This window comes from Diabrotica undecimpunctata, chromosome 2, assembly GCF_040954645.1.
Source record: "Diabrotica undecimpunctata isolate CICGRU chromosome 2, icDiaUnde3, whole genome shotgun sequence".
Taxonomy (NCBI): Eukaryota; Metazoa; Arthropoda; class Insecta; order Coleoptera; family Chrysomelidae; genus Diabrotica; species Diabrotica undecimpunctata.
Window position 1 is genome coordinate 41,232,231 of NC_092804.1, and position 24,261 is coordinate 41,256,491.

Consider the following 24,261-nt stretch of genomic DNA (forward strand, 5'->3'; position numbering starts at 1 on the left):
TGTAAATTAGAAGAATGATCTTATCAGCTTATGCAATGATAATCTAATTCCTAGGAAATATCATAATTTTTTCATGTCACTTAATGCATCTGAAAATAATGATTCTGCGAGTGAGTAAAGATGAATTATAGACACCCACTTATTTGTTGTTTTAATTTTTTAAATAAAGTAGTTGCTTTTCTTTGTTCTGTTGTTTTTATTATATTCGTATATGAAGCGTAACATCGAAACCAATATTAAATTATAGGGTAACACTAAAACAAATACTACATATCCTATTTTTTTTTTCAAGGAGTTTAGTGCAACAGTAGGACAAGTTTTATTGTTTCTAAAAATTTTAACTTCTATCTTTTTTATACCTTAACACTTTTATTTGTCTTGATATTTTGTATTTTTATCCTAAAAATTATTTCGATTAACTAATTACTAGTGATTTTTTTGCAATGCAAAATGCAATTTAAAAAGAATCGAGGCTTTCGAACTCTGGTTATACTGCAGAGTATTAAAAAGATCATGGACTGATAGAATTACAAATAAAGAAGTACTGGGGAGGGTTGGTAAAGAAACATAACTAATCACCACTATACAAACCAGAAAACTGGAATACCTAGGCCACGTGATGAGGGGACCAAAATATCAAATTTTGAGACTCATCATACAGGGAAAGATTCAAGAAAGAAGATCTGTTGACCGAAGGCAGAACTCATGATTGAAGAATCTACGTGATTGGTATCAATGCAGATCGATTGATTTGTTTAGAGCAGCAAGTTCAAAAATAAAAATAGCCATTATGATTGCCAACGTCCTTAGGGAGACGGCACTCTAAGAAGAAGTGATTTTATTACAGATTTAAAATACATACAAATTTTAAAATCGATTTTCTCGCAAACAAAGACTTTGCACACGGCTTGCTGTTGCTCTGAGGCGACGTTAAATTGTTTGTTGAATAAAATAATCACAAAATTTAAGACAAGAATTGAAATAAATTATTCTTTTTAAAATTTTTAGGTAAAAAATTTTCAGAACAATGCTGAAAATTTTAGTTTAAAAATCTCCATCACTGTTTTATGATGTTATATTGGGTTTTATCTCACGTGCAATAACATTTGTGCTATCAATCATTTTCAAATGTACTATAACATGTATCCTATGCGGATGTAGAATTGTTCAATAAAAAGATTTGTAGTGAATATGATTTTATTTTACTACTTTTCCTTAAATATATTTTTTTCTAGCAAAATATTAATCAGTACTATTCATATATATTTTTTATTTTGTTTTCATATTGTTAGCGGTATTATCAGAACTTTGTTACAGTAAATTTAGGTACTACGGGAGTAATTATTCCTCCACAAAACACTAGTGGACAACAGTCGGGAAAAGGTCTGTGCTGTCTTTCTTCTTTGGATGATCCTATAATGCAGTTTGGAGGCATAGAGCCATACCTTGGACAACTAAAAGTTTAATATACAATTAATTAATAAATATTACGAAATATAAACAGTTAATATTTTAAGTTAATATGTTTCAATGTATTTTCAATATAGAGCCAATAAAATTTTTAACAAAATTTTATTTTAATCATACAAAATACTTAAAATGCCAGTGATTAGTGCTGTAACTAGGGGAAGCAGGGGAAAATCCGCCCGGGCCTCTGATATGTGGGGCGTCCAAATTGGCATAAAAATTATAAAATTAAAATTAAAAATAACGAAAAAAAAATTAAACATATCAAACTACACCCTGGTACATAACAAAACAGTTTTAATGTTAATTTTATGTTTTCTTTTATAAAAAATTAGTACGCATTATAATACATATTGAAGTCACATAAAAAGCTTATTACAGTATTAAATAAAAAATGATATTACAAATGCACTGGAAAATGATAGATTGGATGTATAATTGTGTAGGGGTCAAGGCTATGATAACGAAATTCACTGATCAAGGAAATAACAGCAAAATCATGTTTGTGCCTTGTGCAAATCATTCTTTCAATTTGTGTGGAGTTCAACATTTGCAATTAACCCTAGCTGTGTAACGTTTTTTGCAACTTAAGAAAGTGTATATAAATTCTTCTCGCCCTTTCCACATAGATGGGGAATTTTAATTAAAGTTATAGGTGTATCTGTAAAACAACTATCTGACATTACATTCCTTAATTTATGGGGGTACATTTAGCAAGAAATAAACAGTCCAGAGATGTATGTACAGACGGAGTGTTTCAGTATTAAAAACTTCGTAATAAAACTTTGAAGTTTGAAGGTCTTTTTGGAAGACAGTAAGTATGAGTTCGTCACAAAGGCTCTCCAATTTACTACGTAGAAATGTGACGCAGTGGGTATTTCTCTTGAAAAAAAAAGACGTTAAAAAAATAATGCTTGAAAAAACAGCCGAATATGCCGGACTATCTCTCGAAGATGCTTGGATACTTAGACAAGTTACACCGAGAGCTTCAACCTAGAATGTAAAGAATGAAGACTGTATTCGAAAAATTCAAAATCGTTCAGGTCGAGTATTTACTTAATGATTATGACACAGAATTCGATAAGCAAGCAATTGTTAATGAAATCAAAAGACTTCGTCACCATATAAAAGCTGCAGTAATAAATGAAGAGGCGAGAAATTGGACTACCTTGAAGGCGGCACAATTTATTCTTGACATGGACCTGGTAGAATCTGTCCAAATATCTTTCACACATTATGTGTGTCTATTGCTTTCAATTAAAGTAGTTTTTCAAAATTGAAATGTATTTTACGATCCACGATGAGCCAGACCCGGCTAAATAGTTTGGCAATGGTCTAGATTAAACGTGAAGAAGCAAACAACATTAACTTCGATAACGTAATCAAACAATTTTCAGAAATAAAAATTAGAAAAAAAAATGTTTGTTAGTAAAAACTCTGAAATAAATTAAAGTATGAATAATAACAAAATAATTTGGTGTTATCAATGTTAACCCTTGCTTTAACGTTGCTTTATAAAACATGCTTCGTGAAGATTATGAACGTATTCCATAGGTTTTTATTCAAAATTGGTTCTGTTCCCTTCCAAATAGTATGCAAACGGTTATTTATGTTTTAGGGCACAATACCCAATATAAGAAAATGTTGTTTAAGTTCACTTACAATATTTATTGTTTGTAATTTGTTTCGATATTATACTATTTTCTTTTGTAGCCTTCCAATTAAAAAAATTATGCTAAGGAATCAAGCAGTATGTTATACAATTTTGTATATTTAGTATTGATATTATACAATTTTGTTCAAGTTTACTCGTAATTTTTATTGTTTGTAATTCATTTCGATATTACACTATTTTTTTAGATTTCTAATTAAATAAATTAAAATAAATTATGCTAAGGAATCAAGCAGTAATGGCCATTTTTTGTTTTAAAAATAAAAAAAGTTAAGTATATAATAGGTTTTTAGATGGGGTTTGTATTTTGAGAACGATTCCCGAGGTGTAAATTGAACCGTCAATACACTTGCTTTAACCTTTAATTGTGGCTTATTCCCATTTAAATAGTAATTACTTTAACATGCCACCAAAAAATAGCTTAAGAACGATGTTAAGTATATAATATAAAACAGTGCATAAAACTTCCAATGCATTTTTTTTATCTAAACATAGAGAACCCACATCAACCACCAAGGTTATTAGTGGGGGGACAAACACAGTAGTACATTTTGATAAATTAAAGTTTATTATAAATGTTTATGTCTTTTAGAAACTGCAATAAATCCGAGATATTTGTCGTAAGCGCACTTCTCAGGTTTCCCCTAATTCCTCGGCATGTTCTCCGAGGTTGGAACTGCGGGCAGTCGATTATCAGATGCTTCACGGTGAGTTGAGTGGAGCAGTAGGTACAAATCGCAGCTGGTTCTTTATTTATAAGGTGTTGGTGTGTTAGTATTGTGTGGCCGATTCGAAGTGATCTCTTCTTTTTCCTTGTTGTGGTAGGCTGGCGTCAACTCGAGGCTTTATTGTTTTCAATTTAGAGTCTGTTGCGTCCCAGGTTTCTTGCCATAAATTTATTAAATGATTCATAGACTGTCGTTTATGGTAAATGGTTATGGTGTGGGCAATGCATTTTTATTTTCGGAAATTTTTAGGATGGCCACTTTTTTGCCGGTCACTGTAGTTGCTAGAACTATGCTTATTGGCCCAAGGTTATCTAAATAGCTATGGATTTATGGTATGTCTTGTGAAACCAACAATTCGAAGAATATCCCGTTTGCTTAACCGCTCAATCCTATATATTTTTATGGTGGATATTATGTTTCTGCTGCAATATATTCAACGTTTCTGCCAGCCTGAGTACCTAGGGTATGAAAAAAACTTTCTACCTTTCTACCCGCCACACAAGCATTTGAATAATTCAGGTTGTACCCATTTTATATATTTTTTTATTGAACAGTGAAGATTATCTATGAACTAAATTATAGTGAAATGATTTATTATTAATCATTTAATTACAATAAATATCTACATTCTACCTAATATACAATCGTATTTTTTTATGTGAACGAATTTCAAAGTATAATTTTATTTTCATATATTTCTCTATCGTAAAATATAATGCCAAGATATAAAATGTTTGGTTTTCTTACGATATGCTTTTAATTTTAGTTTCGTTTAAGTACTTCTCATGTGTAATTTATTACCGTAAACACAGATTGTTTATTTCTTTTCTGGGATGACGTAACTTTTCAACGTAGAATATTTTAATATCTTTTTATTCCTTACAAAATAATGAAGGTTAACTTTGTTTTAAATTTTTCATTTAATTTCTTTGTCAGAGCTCGTTTCTTTACGAGGATAAACTATTAAAGAATAGCGACCAATTCATTTAAATTTTAAAAATAATATAAACAGATTTTATATGATTTTTGAAGGAATCGCACGCAAACTCTCCGACATGACCAGAAATGGTTCCATTTTATTGTATATATACATGTTTAGCACTGTTTTAGAAAACAGATTTCTTTGTGTTATTTGTTTCTAATGTGCATACATTCACATTTTTAATGTGAAACATCCCAATTTATAAAATCCAAAAAGTAAAAATTTATAGAGTTAAGATCTGGATCTTTAAATGGCCTAGAAATAGGCGAATTTATCCTTACAAACCTTATAATGTGCTAAAGCGTCATTCTGAAAAGGCCATATAGTATGCCCAATTGCAATATTTTTCTGTTCTAAGAAATCTGGTATTACGTTCTGTAATAATTGGAAATAATGTTTACTATTTTAAAACTTTGCAAGAAATACTGGTCCTATTAAGTTATTGTCAGCTTCTTGTCCCAACGTTGACTTTAAAAGTCCACTGGTATAGATACTTTTCGGGAAGGGTTTTCGTTCACTCAAAGGCGCAGATTGTAATGTTTTGTCATGCTATTTTATCATTTCTACTCAAGAGAGATTCTTGTAAACAAAATATTATTAACCAACAGATAATTCGAGCATTTTTCGTTAAAATCAGTCGTAGTATCTTATTCGTTGTAAATAATTTGTAATTAATAGGCATAAAACTGCTCTTCCTTGAAAAATTTTCTCCAAATCATTATGTAAGAAACATCTAAGCAAGTAACTACTGCCGTCGCAATGTTTTCAGGGATTTTTTAAAATTGCATCCAATTATCTTCACTGTTTTTGTAAACTTTTAAATAACCGTTATATCCAGCAAGATCCAGTGACAATATATCTATCTATCTTTATATCTATCTTAACCACTAGTTAGCCTAAACAAACTTCAGCATTCAGAAATACAGATATAAATAAAATCATATCTGTATTTCTAAAAACGTGTATGCCATTGCCATTTAAATTTTTTTGTTAATAATATTACATGGAAAATTATCGTAGCAACAAGTGCGTAAGAGCCGACTGCAAAATTTTTGAAATATATTGAAAAAAGACCGAGAAAATAAGAAAACTGACTTTTTAAGACAGTACTACAAAGCAAATGTTTTTTAAATCATTAGGTTTTTAGGCAATCACAACTTTAATAAAATATTCATCGCGTATACAAATTTTTAAACTTTTTTTTTGATTCTGTTACTATAGCGAATATATGTATCCATTTCCACTACATAATGTCAAACAGTTTTCAAGATATTAAAAAAAAAATCAATTTCCATTAGTAACTGTTATGTTAAATATATGAAAATGATAAATTTTGTAGTGTGCAAATTTCCACTAACACACTCTAGGTTTAATCAGGCTATTTTTAAGCGCAGAGTATGTGATTTCATTTATGACCAATCTTTCTGCTGTCTGTAGAAAAAGTTTACTGATTGCAAAGTAAAACATTGTATTGTTTTGAAAAACAAAATGTAAAATATTAATTGAAATGAGGAACTCAGACTACTTACCTTTTTATAGAAATGCTGAAAGAACAGGTTACTTCAGCGCATGTTTCATCCGGAGAAATGAAACGCCTAATATCAATATTATTTTCCTGGCATCCTCGATTGTTAATTGCTTAAACAGAATATTGCTCAGTTGTGGAGATTTTAATTTTTTGTTTAGCTTACAATTTGGGAACAATAAACACCCTTATTTTCTTTGTCTTAGGGACAATCGAGCTCGAGAATAATACTGGGTAAATAGAGAGTGGCCAAAAAGATCAGAGTAGGTAATTGGTTTGACCAACGTTCTATATGAAAGTCTTATGAAACCACCTCTTTGTTAAATAAGGATTAATCAAATAATATACAAAAGCTCTTGATAAAAATAATGTGATTTTTCAACATCATTGATGTGAATTTATCTGCAGCTAAAATTAAAGAGGATGTTTTGGTAGGCCTGGACTTCGGATGCTAATGAAAGATGACTAGTTTAGGAAAACTATGACATTTACATGAAAAGAAGCATGGGTTAGTTTGAAACAAGTTGTGCACAATTTTCTAGGATATAATCGAGCTACAGAATACGAAAAATCCTACAATGCAATACAATTTTTAAAAACTAGGGTGATTGATGAGCTTGAAATAATGCTTTCTGTTTTCTTATTTAAATTATTTCCAATTATTTACTTCAAGCAGAAAGAGCGATATTTCAAGGGATGTACGAATGATGGCAGATTACTGCTGGTCACTTAAGAGAAATGACGTTTCGGTTGAACATAGACGTAAAGCAATCAAACGATCGTTTGAATGAAAAATGATTTTATAAAAAAACAAAGTAAACCTAAAGTAAAAACCTAATTTAACAAACAAAACAATTAACCAATAAGTCATAAAAAACAAAAAGAAACTAAGAAAGAAAACAAAAAAAAAACAAAAAAAAAAACACAGAAGAAAGTTAATTCAACACCGACACGTTCTTGTTTCGTGACTTTGGCTCAAAATAAGAACCGCAAGTCTTAACCGCTATGGTCAAACTCATCCGCATTTGAAAGAGAAAGACTTTAACGTTTATGCGTATTATTTTAAGATAGAAAAAATTAACAGGTTTACATAACCTCAAAAATGACTAAGAATCGTTATTTTTGCACTTCTAGGTTAGAATATCTCAGAAACCAAATCTAATTTGGCAATTTGAAGCTCAGATTCGTATTCAGCACACCGATAACTTAAGGAAAAATATACTTTATTTTTTGAGGTTCAGGCTTCTTGGATGGTGTAATTTAATAAAAATAATAAAAATCATAAATAATTTGATATTTTTTGGGTTGAATTTCAAATTGTAAGTCAAATTTCATCAAAAATATTACAAAGAAGGGCCACAAAATTGATGCGAGATATTTATCCTGTTTTGTGATTTCTAATAAGAGGCGGAAAAATTCTAAAGAGTTAAATAAGGTCTAGTACGCCGGCAGATTAATGATTTTCATATAACTAAAAACAAGTTTTTAAAAATAAAATTCGTAAGAGATTTATTAAAAAAACTTGGGTATAAGTGAGACAAAAAAATATGCGCTTGGAAATTAGGAATCTCTGATTTAAAATTTTATCATTTTAGTGCTTCAAAAAAATTAAAGAGTACTTACTGGCATCAACATTGTATAAACTTAAAATCAGCGCTAAAGTTATGTACTGAAACATTATAGATGAATATTTTTGAGAACCTATCTAAACGACTTATTGTTTCTGTCAGAGGTAAATTGTTCTTTGGACAATTATTTATAAATAAAAATTGCATTCAAACAATATGTAAAACAAAAGGAAATAAATTTTTATTACGTTTTTAAGTACCACTGACAATTAAGTAGTTACAGAATACTACTTATCATTAAAAACTTGTTAACGCAATACTTTATATACATACATATATCAAATAAGTTTATGAGAAGGTTTGCCCATAATTAAATATTTGAGAGCAAGTGTGTAACACAGAGTAAATTATGCATCTGAAAATCCGACAAATATATACAGTGTGTCCTAAAATAAACGTATAAAATTCATCATTCATCACCTGATCTTGCACCTTGTGATTTTTTTATGTGGGGATATATCAAGTCCAAGCTATATGGAATTGAAGACAATAGGCCTAATTCTCTCCAAGAATTAGGAGAAAAGATCTCTGATTCAATGAGAAGTATTAGTCCAGAAACATTAACTAATGTTAGACGAAACTTTTATAATAGATTGGGTTATTGTTCTGCTGCTAATGGAGGCTTATTCGAACATTTATTGTAAATACATTTCATTAGAATAGTTTTTTTTTATTTTTATAGAATTTCTACCTATTTAAATATTTTTGGAAGTATATTTATTTAGTACGTTCTTTTATGTTTGAAGAATTTTTACTTTATTTTCGAAAGTACGACATTGTTTTTTCAATAAGATTTTTATGTGTTACTATAAACACTTCTAATAAAGACTGAAATAAATGTTTAGTGATTTAAAGCAAAACGATATAATATCTGCATAATTTCAAATTTTAAAAAAAGTAAAACCTTCATGTGGGATTCGAACCGAACCCTGAGCGCCTGCATGAGAACATCGTGCCTTGAACTCTGATCCATCAAACTGTTATATTTCTTTAGTGACAGTTTGGGTTATTGTTCTGCTGCTAATGAAGGCTTATTTGAACATATTGTAAATACGTTTATTTACAATATTTTTTTTATTTTTGTAGAATTTTTACTTATTTAAACATTCTTTAAACGTTTTTTTAATTTTGAAGAATTTTTACTTTATTTTCGAAAGTACGACGATACTGATTTTCAATAAGATATTTATGTTTAACTTTAAACACTTCTAATACTCGTAACGACTGACATAAATGTTTAGCGATTCAAAGCAAAACGATCTCTGCATAATTACAAATTATTAAAAAAAAAAGAAAACCACATGTGGGTTTTGAACTCTAATCGTCTGTGACGTCTGTGTCGCAGTGTCGAATTCTTACCACTTATCCACGAAGGATTGTGATTATTCCGTGACAATAGTGTATGAAACTTCTCAAATCATAGTAGAAATTATTCTTGGTTAATAATTTAAAACTTTAGATTAAATAATTACTATTAATTAAATTATTTTATTCACATTTTTGCTTTATTGTGGTCAATCAGTTTTTACTTTATGTGAAATTAAAAAATGGAAATACGTCACACATACGTTACACATAATAATTATGACCGAGGTGATTTAGCTCGAAGCTAAGGTCTAAAGGTGTGAGACTATCGATAGTGGTAATGTAATGTAAATTATAGGTTTCTACCGATTATTTCCCACCTCTACGAGTTTCATCTCTTTTTATTTCACAAGGTAACTGTGTTTTCTATCTCTTACGTTAAAAAGCCGGGTGGTAAGACACTCATCACTGTATATATTAAAATATACTATTTTAAATTATTTTGCCAATATTGTTGAGTTACGTTTATGAGGTGACTTTATTGAAAGATAGCTCATTTGATTAAATTAAATCAATTTTAACTTAATTTATATGATTAACATGATTTACTATGAAATCACTAATATGAGAATTTTACTGTCATTATGACATGTATTTGTCTTTTTAAAGACGAATCTCATGCTATGATTTTTCTGACGGATATTCTTAAGTTAAAGTTGATTTCATGTAATCGAATGAACTAGTTTACAATAAAGTCGTCCTAGGAACACAACTTAACAATATTAGCAATATAATTTTAAAGTCGTCTACTTTAAAATGTATAATAAGTATATGTCTTAACTGTCAATATGAATGAGTCAGATAAAATTAAGTTATTAGAAGAATTTTTCACCACGTAACAAAAAAAGCAAAATTTTTTTATGAATGTTTTGTATTTTGAGAACGATTTCGTTTTCGGAATTATCTTGGTACCTATCTAGACAGGAAATTGTTATGGAAAAATCACATTCATCAAATTTTTAAAAAATCAGAAAACTCAATAAACATTTTAAGTGCTTTCTGTAAAACAAATTGGGAAGCAGACCCAAATATAGCTTTCATGTTTTACCGTAACCGTAATGATCAGGCCGATTTTCGATTATAACTGTCATTTATTTGGATCAGCGTCCAATAAACATCTAAACAAACTTGAAATTAAAAAAAATAAATGCCTGAGATTATGCCTAGGTTATTTAAAATCCACTCCAGTCCAAATAATGGAAAATGAAGCGGTGGAACCTCCATTTCATTTACGCCGCCAATTTCTTAGCGACAAATTCACAGTCCGAATTATGTCCAAAAATTGTAAATACCTTCAAGATCTTAATGAGCTATCAGTTTTAGACCTTACCCATAGATACTGGAGAACTAAAAAGTCTATACCTTTGGTAGAAAACTATCTAAGTACGGTAAAATATAACGATATTCTCTATAAAAGCCAAATTCCGATCTACTACGGTGAAATGGCAAAAACACTATTTTCTAGGAAGGTTAGGATATGTTACTTAAACTCACATTTACTCCCAAATATGTTTAATATAATTATTAAAGAAAAATGGACAAATTATCAGTACATTTTTACTGATGGGTCAAAAGATGCAAATTGAACGGGCTGATGTTCCACGAAAATAAAAATTACCATCACCAGTATAGCTTACCCAGTGAATGCTCAATATACACAGCAGAAATGATGGCAATAATGTTTGCTCTTCAGTATGTAGTACTGAATCCTACTAGCAACTATGTTATATTTACTGACAGTAAAAGCATGGTCGACAGATTTAACAACATTCAAACAGTCAAACACATAAACCACATTGAACTGTAAATTCTTGAAATTCTTTATGAAACTATACAATTAGGATTAAATGTAATAATTACATGGATCAAGGGCCATTCGGGAATAAAAGGCAATGAGATCGTTGACAATTTGGCTAAATCAGCATATATGCTTGGAGAAAAAGTAAACAGAAATTTAATTCCAGCGACAGATATTGACACCGTTAGTAGACAAAAACTTAAAAATAATTGACATTTACATTACAGAGAATGTAAGACTGGCTTAAACTTTTATCATTGTGACACTAGGATACCCTCAATAAGATGGTTCTATACAGAATCTAATCGACATTTTATAAAGACCATTAATCGGCTGAGAGCAAATCATGCTCTTACTCCATCTTACATGCATTTACATGCATGGAATCGGCTTATCAAATACTCCCAATTATTGTACTTGTGGTAAAATAGGCGATCTAACACATATTGTATTAGAATGTGATTTACAAATTATTAATATAAACCAACTTTATAAGGAATTAATAAATTCTAAGTGTTGTTTTCCAACAAACCTTAATCTTTTATTATTTTCAAATAATATGGAAATTCTTCATTGCATTTACAAACATGTTAAAATATGTAAATATAAGTTGTAAATAGTATATAGGCAAAATCTGTTAATATGATTAAAAAAAACAAAAAAAGTATACCTCAAAGTAACAAAAAACATAAAAGAAATAAGAAAACAGGAAAACAACAAAAAACAAAAAAATAAATTAAAAAAAAAGAACAAAAAAAAAGCAAAAAACAAAAAGGAACAAAACAAAAAAAAAGAAAATAACAAAAAAAAAAGAAAATAATAAAAGAATAAAAAAAAAGAAAACAAAAATATATCAAAACAAAATTTATGTATCCATAAAAATATTAGGTATATGTAGTACTAACAGTCGTACTAACGAATTCAGTCGATTTTAACAATAAACACAAATAAGTCTGGCTAATTGGCTCTGCCAAAGCTATTTTTCAGAAAAAAAAGTTTTCGGAATCATTTTTTTTATATTAAAATCGTATATGATTTTATTTGATTTTTTCATATGCACCATAGTTGTATAAAATGCAAAACATTATCTTTACTTCTGCCTTCTTGTGCAAAGTGCATACCCAGTTCAAATTCTTTTCAATAAACTATATGAGTACCTATTTTACAAGCAATATTTTTTTGTGTTGCATGTAAGAACTAGTCCATTTTAAAAGATTTTACTCGATTTGTATAAATTTTCTAGATAATCAAATGGCACTTTAATCCATAAATTTTAAAGCACAAGTAATAATTATGAATACATTTTTATCAGAGTATAGTAAAAGAATCTACCTCTAGCATTTTTAATAAAGGAAAATCAATCTTCATTTCTGATTTTACTTACTGTATCAACTAACCTATTTGTTCTCTTTTGCCCGTATTATACCCGCATAATAAGAACCGGAAACAATCACGTGCCATCATGCAGTTAAAGGTTTAGAAGGTTACACACCATCAACTCTTTATCTCATCTCCCATATTCAGAAAATAGGGAGAAACTTTCGCAGATTGGTTTTTTTCGGTTTTTGTACGAGAATGTAAATGGATGAATGCGAAGTGGAAGAGCGACTTTCGGGACTCAGAACTTTCCTTATTGTGGTGTTAAAGTGTTACTGAATATTGCCAGATACGGAAGTTAGAGATATCTGATGATGTTAAGTATGTTTCGAGCCGTGATATGAAATAAAATAAAAGTTTATGGGGCGGATCGAGAGAAATGCTCGAAGGGTTTTTCTTCTATTGTGAAACATTTTTATGTTCCCACTATTATAATGTTATCTTAATTCCCTTTGAAAATGTTGTCAAAATGGATATTTTGTTGGTTTAGATACTACTTTGAATATATTTCATTGCAAAAATAAATGGGATTTAGGTACAAAGGCTCAAGGTTCTCGGTAATTGCTCTTATCTTCTTTAAATTTACGATGTAATATACAGGGTGGTCCTTAAGTAATTGTATAAAAAGAAACCATAGATTCTACACTTTAAAATATTGCGATTTAAGCCAAGTTGCTTTAATAAAATGTTGATATTAAGAAAGATACAGGGTGTTAAAGTGAAAATTTAAAATTTTAATTTTCACTATAACTTTCATAGTTGTGAACATTTATGTATAAAAATTCATAACTGGATACTATTGATCATGAGTAATTATAATCTGATAAATACTTTAATGTAACTGATAAAGGGCGCCACATATGCCACATATGTGGCATACATTTGTACTTTTTTGCTTTTTAAGTTACCGGTATCCGTGATAAAAAATATTAAAGATACATTATTTTACCAAAAAAAAGTATACTTGTTAATAACTTCAAAACTCAACAGTTTTCGAGATATTCGCATTTTAGAAATCAACTACATAGTTCAGATTTAACGCAATTACTCCAGGCAACGAAAGAAAATTAGACACGAACATCAATACTTCTGAATTTTGGTATAAAATGTCTTCATTAAAGTTAATATTTAACAAATATTAAATAAAATAAATATATTAGCAGGTTAGAATAGTAGGATTTAACAAAATAACTGAATAATTGGATTTTACAACAAACATTTTACGTTTTGTATTAAATTAAAGTCATAATCAAAATAATTTATTAATAAACCAAATTAAGAAATAGTTAAACTTAATAACATTAAACTTTTTGTCAAAGTAAGTGTTCGATATGTCCACCATTTTCTTTAATTCATTTGTCAATATATTCCATAAAAGATCGTCTCATATTAAATAGCATCATTGGTTCTAAAGAAACTGCTGCGGTATTTATAATAAGTATTATAAGTATAATATAAAATAAACATAATATAATAATAAAGTATTCGTTTGAGAATTTGATGAATTAAATAATTATATTAATATCTCACCACATGACGAAGGAATATGACTACCACGAACAATCCAACGTTTCGAAAACTTGTATTTAATTATGTTCTCACTGCTATTTTCTCTATAATGTGGTGGTGTACCAATCAATAAAACATTTTATAAAAAATGTAAATAAATCTCCTCATTCAAATTACAAGGTAATTCGCATGTCCATAAAAAATAATTACAAATGATACCAAACCATACGATATGCATTTTAAACATGAATTTTAAATAAACGTATGGTTTGGAACAATTGGTAATTATTTTTTACGGACATGCGAATTACCTTGTAATTTGAATGGTGACATTTATTTACATTTTTTATAAAATGATTTTATTTGATTTATTGGAAGAATTGTCATCAAACTTAAGGCGAAATATGTGGTTTATGCAAGGTGGTACACCACCACATTATAGAGAGAGGGCAGTGAGAACAATACAACTTTCCTGAATGTTGGATTGTTCGTGGTAGTCATATTCCTTGGGTCATGTGGTGAGATATTAATATAATTACTTAATGCATAAAAATCCCAAAAGAATACTTATTATTATACTTATAATACTTATTATAAATACTGCAGCAGTTTCTTTAGAACCAATGATGCTATTTGATATGAGACGATCTTTTATGGAATGTATTGACAAATGAATTAAAGAAAATGGTGGACATATCCAACACTTACTTTGATAAAAAGTTTAATGATATTTAGTTTAACTATTTCATGATTTAGCTTATAAATAAAATATTTTAATTATCACTTTAAAATCCAATTATTCTGTTATTTTGTCAAATCCTACAAATCCTACTATTCTATCCTGCTAATATATTTATTTTATTTAATATTTCGTTAACTATTAACTTTATTAAAGGCATTTTATACCAAAATTCAGAAGTATTGATGTTTTTGTCTAATTTTCTTTCGTTGCTTGTAGTAATTGCGTTAAATATGAATTATGCAGTTGATATGTAAAATGCGATTATCTCGAAAACTGTTAAGTTTTTAAGTTATTAACAAGTATACCTTTTTTTGTTAAAATAATGTATCTTTCATTTTTTTTATCACAAACACCGGTAACTTAAAGTGCAAAAAAGTTAAGTGCAAATATATGCCACTTATGTAGCGTATGTGGCGCCCTCTATTAGCTACATTAAAGCATGCATCAAATTATAATTTATGATGTTCAATAGTACCCAGTTACAAATTTTGATACATAAATGTTTACAAACATAAAAGTTATAGTGAAAATTAAAATTTTAAATTTTCACTTTAACACCCTGTATCTTTCTTAATATCAACATTTTATTAAAGCAACTTGGCTTAAATCGCAATATTTTAAAGTGTAGAATCTATGGTTTCTTTTTATACAATTACTTAAGGACCACCCTGTATATTACATCGTAAATTTAAAGAAGATAAGAGCAATTACCGAGAACCTTGAGCCTTTGTACCTAAATCCCATTTATTTTTGCAATGAAATATATTCAAAGTAGTATCTAAACCAACAAAATATCCATTTTGACAACATTTTCAAAGGGAATTAAGATAACATTATAATAGTGGGAACATAAAAATGTTTCACAATAGAAGAAAAACCCTTCGAGCATTTCTCTCGATCCGCCCCATAAACTTTTATTTTATTTCATATCACGGCTCGAAACATACTTAACATCATCAGATATCTCTAACTTCCGTATCTGGCAATATTCAGTAACACTTTAACACCACAATAAGGAAAGTTCTGAGTCCCGAAAGTCGCTCTTCCACTTCGCATTCATCCATTTACATTCTCGTACAAAAACCGAAAAAAACCAATCTGCGAAAGTTTCTCCCTATTTTCTGAATATGGGAGATGAGATAAAGAGTTGATGGTGTGTTGATTATATTAAAGCAATTTGACTTAAATCGTAATATTTTAGCGTGTAGAATCTACGATTTTTTTTTGTACAATTACTTAAGGACCTATTTTATAGGTATATTTTATCTTTTGCTTGACAGAATATTTCAAAATATTTGGTGTAAAAGGAAGACCAAAAGGTAGCCGACATGCGTTTTTTACAGACAAGCCATTTCTCAGACTAAATTTTGCACTAAAACTTATTGAATAATTAATAAAACCATGGGAAGAAGTAAGACTTCAAACAGTACCAACTTGATTATGTAAAAACCGACTAAAGATGATTTTAGAATTGAAAGTCGTAACGTGAAATAATTTAATAATAATAATAGAAACGTCAAAAAATAGCTTTAGAACTATGAACAGAATGTGGCCATTTAAGAATTTATAAAATAATACAAAATTACATTTCAAACGAAAGAAAGAAGTAAAAGAAAGAATGGATCCAAAAATAATTGTATAAGGAATAGCAAATGCTAGAAAAGAAAGGAAACATTGCATTGTTTAGTTTGTATTTGAAGAACGATTTCAACAAAAAAAAAAGAACAAAATATACATATTTTCAACTTAAATTAAGGATAGTAAATAAAAAAATCCATAAGAAAATTAGACCAGGAGAAATAAGATTATTTTCGTGGCACTGAACCGGCCAGGCAAACGACAGTTGTTTTGAGTAGTGTGGATCTTTGTAACAAGACCTCTATGTTTCCTACAGTCAAGTTTTTGGACTTAATTATTTATAACAAATTAATGTTAATAAACGGTAAATTTTCACTGTCTTCGTCTATCAGCAAAAAGTAAAGAATTTAAAACATATTTATAAGTCATATAAAAGCTACAAATTTGCATTTTTTAAATGTTTTTATCCTTATTGTTTGCCTAGAAAGTTACACAATCCGTCAGAAATTGCAGTTTTGTTTGTAAAAGGTAAGAAATCTTTAAAAATGAATCTAGAACCTTCATATTACATGGAAAGTGGAGACTTGTAGTGCTTAAACCATGATGAAAATTTGAAAGCGATCGGTCAAATATTTTAAAAGTTAGTGAATTTGTTTATTCCAAATTAAATTTTTTTGTAACAATATAAGTTGGAAATTGATGAAGTTATAGTAATTTTACAAATAGCTTATAAAATAAAATATTTATTCTATTAAAATTATTTTAAAAAAATTGAATTTTAAATATTATGAAATTGACGAATAATTTTAAATATTGCAAAATTATTTTGCAAAAACATGTCGTTTTTTGCTTATGAAGAATTAAAATAAACCTGTTTGTTTTACAAATTCTAAAGCAGAAAAAGACATTTTGGGACGAAGTTAGTCCTTTTTTTAATTGACAGCAGCTTTATTTATAACAATTAAGACATCTAATAAGTGCCATTTAAAAGAACACGTTTAAATAAAATCGTCCACAAAGCTTCAAAATGTGGTCCTCAAAATCAACCATATTTGAAATGCGGGAGAGATGGAGGGGAAATCAGATCTTATCTGTATATCTGGTTCTTGTTTATGAATTTCAACGTTTCTTTTTTTTTAATTTGTATGGTATTTTCTTGTTTGGATTGTGTAAAAAATGCAAAGTTTTAAAATATAAGAAACAATTTTCGTGTACCCAATAGTTAAAAAGTTATTTATGAGCAAGAAATCGACAATTTTTGCAGTATTTAAAATCGTTTTTCTTTAATTTTTTTTTATTAATAGAATACATTTTATTCGGTTATAGCTGTATTTAGAATTACTGTAACTTTATCATTTTCTGACTTATATTATTGCAAAAAAATTTATTTTGGGAAATTTAATAACTTTGAAACTATCAAACTGATTGCTTTGAAATTTTAATCATACTTTAGGCACCACAGAAATCAATATTTAGTTTAATTTGAAGGTTCTATAATTATTTTTTAAAAAGTTATTGCAATTAATAAAAAACCAAAATTTATTACTTATTTTGCAAATTTATGAGCGACAAATAAGGATAGAGTCTAGGAAAATAACAAATTTATACAAAATAGTTCGGTAATTTTTTATTTTTGTAAAATTTATTTTAAAATATTTTACTTTTTCTGGTTTTATTTTGTTGGTTTGTAGTTTAAGGTATTTAGATACTTTTTAGTTAAACTGTATAAAAACGGTGAGGCGACCTTATTATACTCCGATATTTGAACTCCAATCAATCAATAACTCTTATTAGGGACCGCTTCTCTTCAATCCCCAATCCCATGATAACCCATTTCCTTATTATACCCTAATCCCGATATTCCAGTAATTGGCTCGAGATACTCAGCGCAAACCAATCGAAGGGGTTAACCTGGTGCGATAAGGCGAATGATTGAATAATAAGCGAAACCACGTGAGTTCTACGGGAATTTCCGTTATTAAAAGAAGACATATTATATCTATTAATAACTTCGACCCCAAAAATATTTTCAAGAAAAAAAGTTAACGACAACGAAATTGGCAAAAACAGATTATGAGTTTCTACTGCAACTTATACAATTTCTCAAATTGTGGTACAGAAAGTCTAAAAGCAAAAGACAATCAGTTTACTGTTTCTATTTATAGCTTACTAACGTAAAAATTGTATTAAAAACATATTAAAAGTAATTTTTTAAATATTTCATACTAGGACTTGGTGAAAACAAGAGAACAAAATAAGAATATAAACTGTTTGAAACCACAGTTAGGAAAAATACAGATTAATAGTTTAGTTGACAAATATTACAAATATTTGCTGTATTCCGCGTCACGGTATTTGATGAACAGCGTTTTTGAGAGCTAAGTAAGGCCCACATGGTTTTGGTGAAAATCAAACAGCCATGTTTGAAAGAATACATATTTTTATCATCTATAATGACCTGAAGCCCCATTCGATGTTTGACGTTTTCCAAGATTTGTTCAGCTTCCATTTTGTGTCTCCCATGGGTCGGATCCAGAATGTTTGAAGTTTATATGGAACAGTGTTTTTTGTATCCAATTCCAAGGTACCAAAGTTTTTTAATAATTTAAAAGGGAATAATTAGCAAGTGAAGAAAAATAATTATTAATTTTTTTTAATATACATTTTTTGTTAATATACTAAGATTTGCTTTAATGATAAATTTAAAAGTTTATAAATTAAAATAAGTTTTGTGGATCAGCTAATTGTCATATTTTAGTTTTCTTTTAAATAAAATTAACTTTTGATAATTAATTTATAAATCACAAAAGTCAGTAATCCTTTCTGTCATTTGGTACATAGCCAAAATTCTAGTCTGTTTTGTTAGATTCTGTTTTGTTAGAAGGTTAAACTCAATGTAAGGTTTGTTGATAAATTTGGATATTTTTACTTGTGATAACTGTTTATGTGAAATAAAAATAAATTTGTAATATTTCTCTTTAATCCAGGGTGTAAAAACTATTTCTTTTAAAGAGATCTTGAAATTTTTTAGGAAGGAATAATCTTTCTAAGTACCAACAGAATTATTATAAACGGCGTCCCATTTTAAATAGTTGAGGAATCTTCTTTATCTCTGTCTCTATTTTTTTTTTATTTCTTTTTTGTAGTTAGTGTCTCCCATTCCCCCCAAATAAATAAATCCTTATCCACGGCTCTCTAACCAAAACACGTGTAGCCGTTCGCAAACGTTTCAATTTATTTGCTTACCCTATCTCCAAGCCCAGTAATTGTTTTTCCCTCCTTTCAACCCCATATAAGCAAATTAAAAATTGTTACAGTATCACCGTCCGGGTGTTACAGATTATAGATTTCTCAGAAAGGGTTACATTAGTAAATACCTATTATATTTTGAATGATTATGTATGACAAATAATACGAGTGTTTTCTGATTTATGATTTATTCTTTTATTTACAAACAAAATTAAATTTGAATGGTAGGGTAGCTATCTTTAACTATTATATTAATGGTTAGTCTTAAATCTATCGCCGGTTTTTTAACTTTTGTGATTGCAAGTTACTGTCTATATTGTGTAGATTTTAATATTTTTTGTTGAAATGCCTAAAGTAGCAAGAGAAAAATCGAACCTTTTAAGAAGTTGAATTGAAAGCAACAATCGACTAAAAGTTATAGACAGTGAAAATATGTTTTGCAGTATTTGTAATAAAAAAGTAAATTTTCTATTTTATGTATGTCACTATTCAAAGGTGAGACATATGTAGCTCTGTAACATGTGCCACTGTTTTCTCAATGGTACTTTCACCATTTAATATAGTTATTCAAAATAAAAACTAAAAGTAAAGTGTGGTGATTTCAATTTAACTTTAAGAAATAAAAAAAATGCTGAGGTATAAAAAGTTTGATAATTTTATTGTAGTTACCTATTTAGGAAAATGTTAATTTTAAATTCCTTGTCAGAAAAAATTTCAGAAGAAGAAAGTAGTTCAATACATAGGTATACTTCAATGCATCAAAATAAGCAAAAGGCAAAATTATCTAAAAATGATAATAAATCTTGCAAGCAGATTCTACAAAATTGTCCAGATTTAGAATAGGTCAGCTGAGCAACAACAACTTTGCCAAGGATTTTGAAAGACAAATCTGAATGGGGAAATTGAAGCGACAATTGAAGATAAACTTAATGACGTTTTAAAGAAAAATAAATGTTTTACATTATTAAAGCGTTCGATTTATACACTTATAGCAAAGTTTAAATATGCCCCAATTACGTCTTGTGAGTTGAGAGATTTATTTCTTTCTATAAACAAATATTATGAGATAAGAGACATACTGTTATTTTAGAAAATATAAATGAATATAAATAATATGATTATTTATTGTAGCAATAAAAATATGTAAATTAGTTTTATTGTATTCTTATTAAATTTATCTTGTGTAAATAGAAGATTTTACGATATTGTATATGTTACCATTTTAGTTGCCACAAAACCTGAAGTTAATTTTAACAGATTATATCAGAAAAAATGTATCAGATTAAAATTTCAGAGTCGATTGACGATACACTCCCGAGCTTTAATCAGATTTTACTGGATACTGCTAATATGGCCATAGAAAAATCTGAACTTTTAAAGAAACGCCAATCAGTTCCCTGGCGGAATACACAATGTGAGGCCGCTATTCAATTAAGTAAAACAATTTGGAACCGATACAGAAAGTACAAAAATGTTGATCTATTCATAGAGTACAAAAAATGTAGAACTGAAGCAAGGAGAATCACAAAAAATTATTGGTTTAGAAAAAAATACTTACTAACAAATCGTAAGTCTAGAAAAAGAAGGGACGTTACTAACGGATCCACAGAATATAGTAAACGAACTAGCTCATCCCTATCAAGAATTCTCATCCAGCCAAAATTACAGTGACGAGTTCTTAACCTACAAACAACAGGAGAAGGCAGTACCTATTGCAATTTCCCTTATTTAACCCTATCAATACACCTCTTAATTATAGGGATATTAAAGAAGCTCTTAATAGCATGAAATATACTTCAACAGGTCCAGACGACATACCAATACAATTTAATAAAAAAATTCTCATAGAAGAAAAAGAGTTTCTTTTCCAAATTTTTAATATTTGGACATAAAAATCTTAAAAAATGCCATTGCTATTTCTAATATTAAACCATATAAAGATAAGTTGCAACCAGAATCATATCGTCCTATTTCCTTAATATGTTTTTGATGTAAACTTATGGAAAAATAGTCAATAAACGATTAATGTGGACCCTAGAGCATAATGATCAACTTATTATCAAACAAGCTGGCTTTAGACCAGGCAGATCTACAAACGATAACATTATAGATATAGAAAACGCTATTTACGAAGCTTTTAAAAATAATCAAAAATGTACGGCAATTTACTTTGACATAACTAAAGCATTTGAAAAAAATTGGGATATCAAGGAAATATTTTAGCTTACATAAACATCTTTAACTCAATGAACATTTTAAGTCCGAGTGAATGATGCTATAACCTATCATGTAGTGAACAACAAAACCAAACCTCACGCCCACCCACATTTGTCAGTTTATGTTGGAGATTTTAACAGTCATCATAAACTCTGAAAGTATAGGCACAATGATCAAAACAGCAAGGCTCTGATAAACTGGAGCGAAGAGGCTGACACTTATTTAGTCTTTGACGTTAAAGATCGGGAAATTTTCGATCTGCAGCTTAGAGGCGAGAATACAACCCAGACCTATGTTTTGTTTCCACAAATAAAAACAATCAACGACTGGCAGCTTCACGTACAGCAGTCCCAGATTTTTCATATAGCCAACATAGACCAGTTGTAATAGAAGTTGGCATCAAGATACCAATAATATCATCCTTTCCTCGACCTAGGTAGAACTTTAAAAAAGCAGACTGGGCAACTTTTACTGAAAAATTGCATAAATGTCTGGTATGGATACCCCCAACATGTGCAAACTACATAAGATTTGTTGGCGCGGTTATCTCTACAGCGAAGAAAACAATACCTAGAGAGGATTGTAAAGAGTATGTCCCAGGATGGAATGAAAAATGTAAGAAATTGTATCAAGAATACAACGAAAGTCAAGACAGATAAATTACGGACGAACTACTGCACAGTTTGGGTGCAGCCAGACGACAAAAATGCATGGAAAATGTGGGAAAACTAGACTTTGGTAAATCAAGCAGAGAAGCATGATCTTCACTTAAAAAAACTTGGCAGTAGCAGACTTCCAACTAGAGACAAAGTACCAATAGCTCCCAACAGAGTAGCTTCTCATATTGTAGCAACCCTAAGAGTACCTAAAGATCGTGACCACACCAACAAAGTAAAACACAAAAAAAAATTACTAAAGTCTGCATACCCGTCTACATATCCATGACTAATGACTCTTCAAAGTTTATCTCCCACATTTCCGCAGAATTTATCTTCACCTTGGATAAAAAACATTCCAACAGTCAATTGCAGTCTATAACAACTCCAAAAAAATAGCACCAACCCCAATCTTATCATACAACTCTTCAGATATCTAATTAACTCCCATTCCGATTACACAGTATACCATATAGACGCGTCTAAAACTGAAAATAGAGTCGGAGTAGCAATAATTAATAGCACAGATATTCTCAAATATAGAATTCCAGACACTGCAACTAACAGGAGAACTTAATGAAACTTACCAAGCAATACTGCACGCAAATGCAAATAAGATGAACAAAATATTAATCGTGACAGATTCTATGTCATCACTACAAATAATTAGGAAATATATACAATAAAACATGTCATAGTAAAAAAGTGCGAAAAGCACAATCGTCACAAAATTAAATACGATTTACCAAACAATCTTTTAATTCATTTTAAATTTAAAAAACACTATATTTAACCTACTTTTGTTGTTAAAAGACTTACGAAAAGCAAAGTGTAATTAACTGTTACCGCTTCGCTAGTAACCTTATTGGGTTAAAGGGGATTTTTTGTAAATAAAAAACATCTGAAAATTAGAAAATGTATGAAGAAATAATAATACAATTTGTTTTTATCTCAAAACACACTGTACTTAACCTAAATTTCAAAATTATTTTTATAAAAATAAGTGCATATATATCTAAATTATAAATGCATGTTTGATTATTATTTGTGCACATTTGTACACATTCAACGTGTTTTAAAATGTATGCATATTTTAGCCATTTTTTAGTGTATATTTTCCAGTCTCTAGCTATAATAATACTTTTTTGGATAAACTCTTTTTTAGAACGATTTCCGAAGTGAAAATTGAATCATCAAACAGCCCTTAAAAATGTAACCTTGATTACAATAAATTGTGGCTTACTACCATAAATCTATTTAACTTAGACGTACCTGAAGAAAACAGTTTCAAAATCTTTTTAAACTAAAAACATATAATTATTCATCATCATCCAGCCCCATATTCACATCCATTGTTCGATATAGGCCTCCTTCAAACGTCTCCAGTTCTCTCTATCTCTAGCTGCTACAATTCAGTTTGTTTCTATTCTCCTTAGGTCGTCGGTCCATCGGGTGGGTGGTCTGCCTTGACTTCGCTTGTCGGCTCTTGGTCTCCACTCCAATAATCTCTTCGTCCATCTTCCGTCTTCCATTCTAGCAACATGTCCAGCCCTCCTCCACTTTTGTTTATTGATTCGCAGTATAATATCGTCTACGCCAGTTCGTCGGCGTATCTCCTCATTTCTCACGCGATCTTTCAAGTTCAGGCCCAGCATTGATCTCTCCATTCGCCTTTGTGTTGCTCTCAGTTTTTCGGCAGTAGCTTTCGTTAAAGTTAGGGTCTCTGCTCCATAGGTCAAGACTGGTAAGATGCATTGGTTAATTGCCT

The 24,261-nt window shown here is 29.3% G+C and overlaps 1 protein-coding gene and 1 long non-coding RNA gene across 2 annotated transcripts in view; both read right to left on the reverse strand.

Annotated features, from left to right (window-relative positions):
* Positions 1 to 24,261, reverse strand: part of LOC140433654 (uncharacterized) — a 549,811-nt gene that overhangs the window by 241,211 nt on the left and 284,339 nt on the right. The gene's annotated exons all lie outside the window — the stretch shown is intronic.
* On the reverse strand, positions 1,166 to 8,152 carry LOC140433276 (uncharacterized). Its single transcript, XR_011949915.1, has 3 exons — positions 7,998 to 8,152; positions 6,379 to 6,487; positions 1,166 to 1,454 (listed from the first exon to the last, which is right to left on the reverse strand). It is a non-coding gene; the product is annotated as an uncharacterized lncRNA (long non-coding RNA).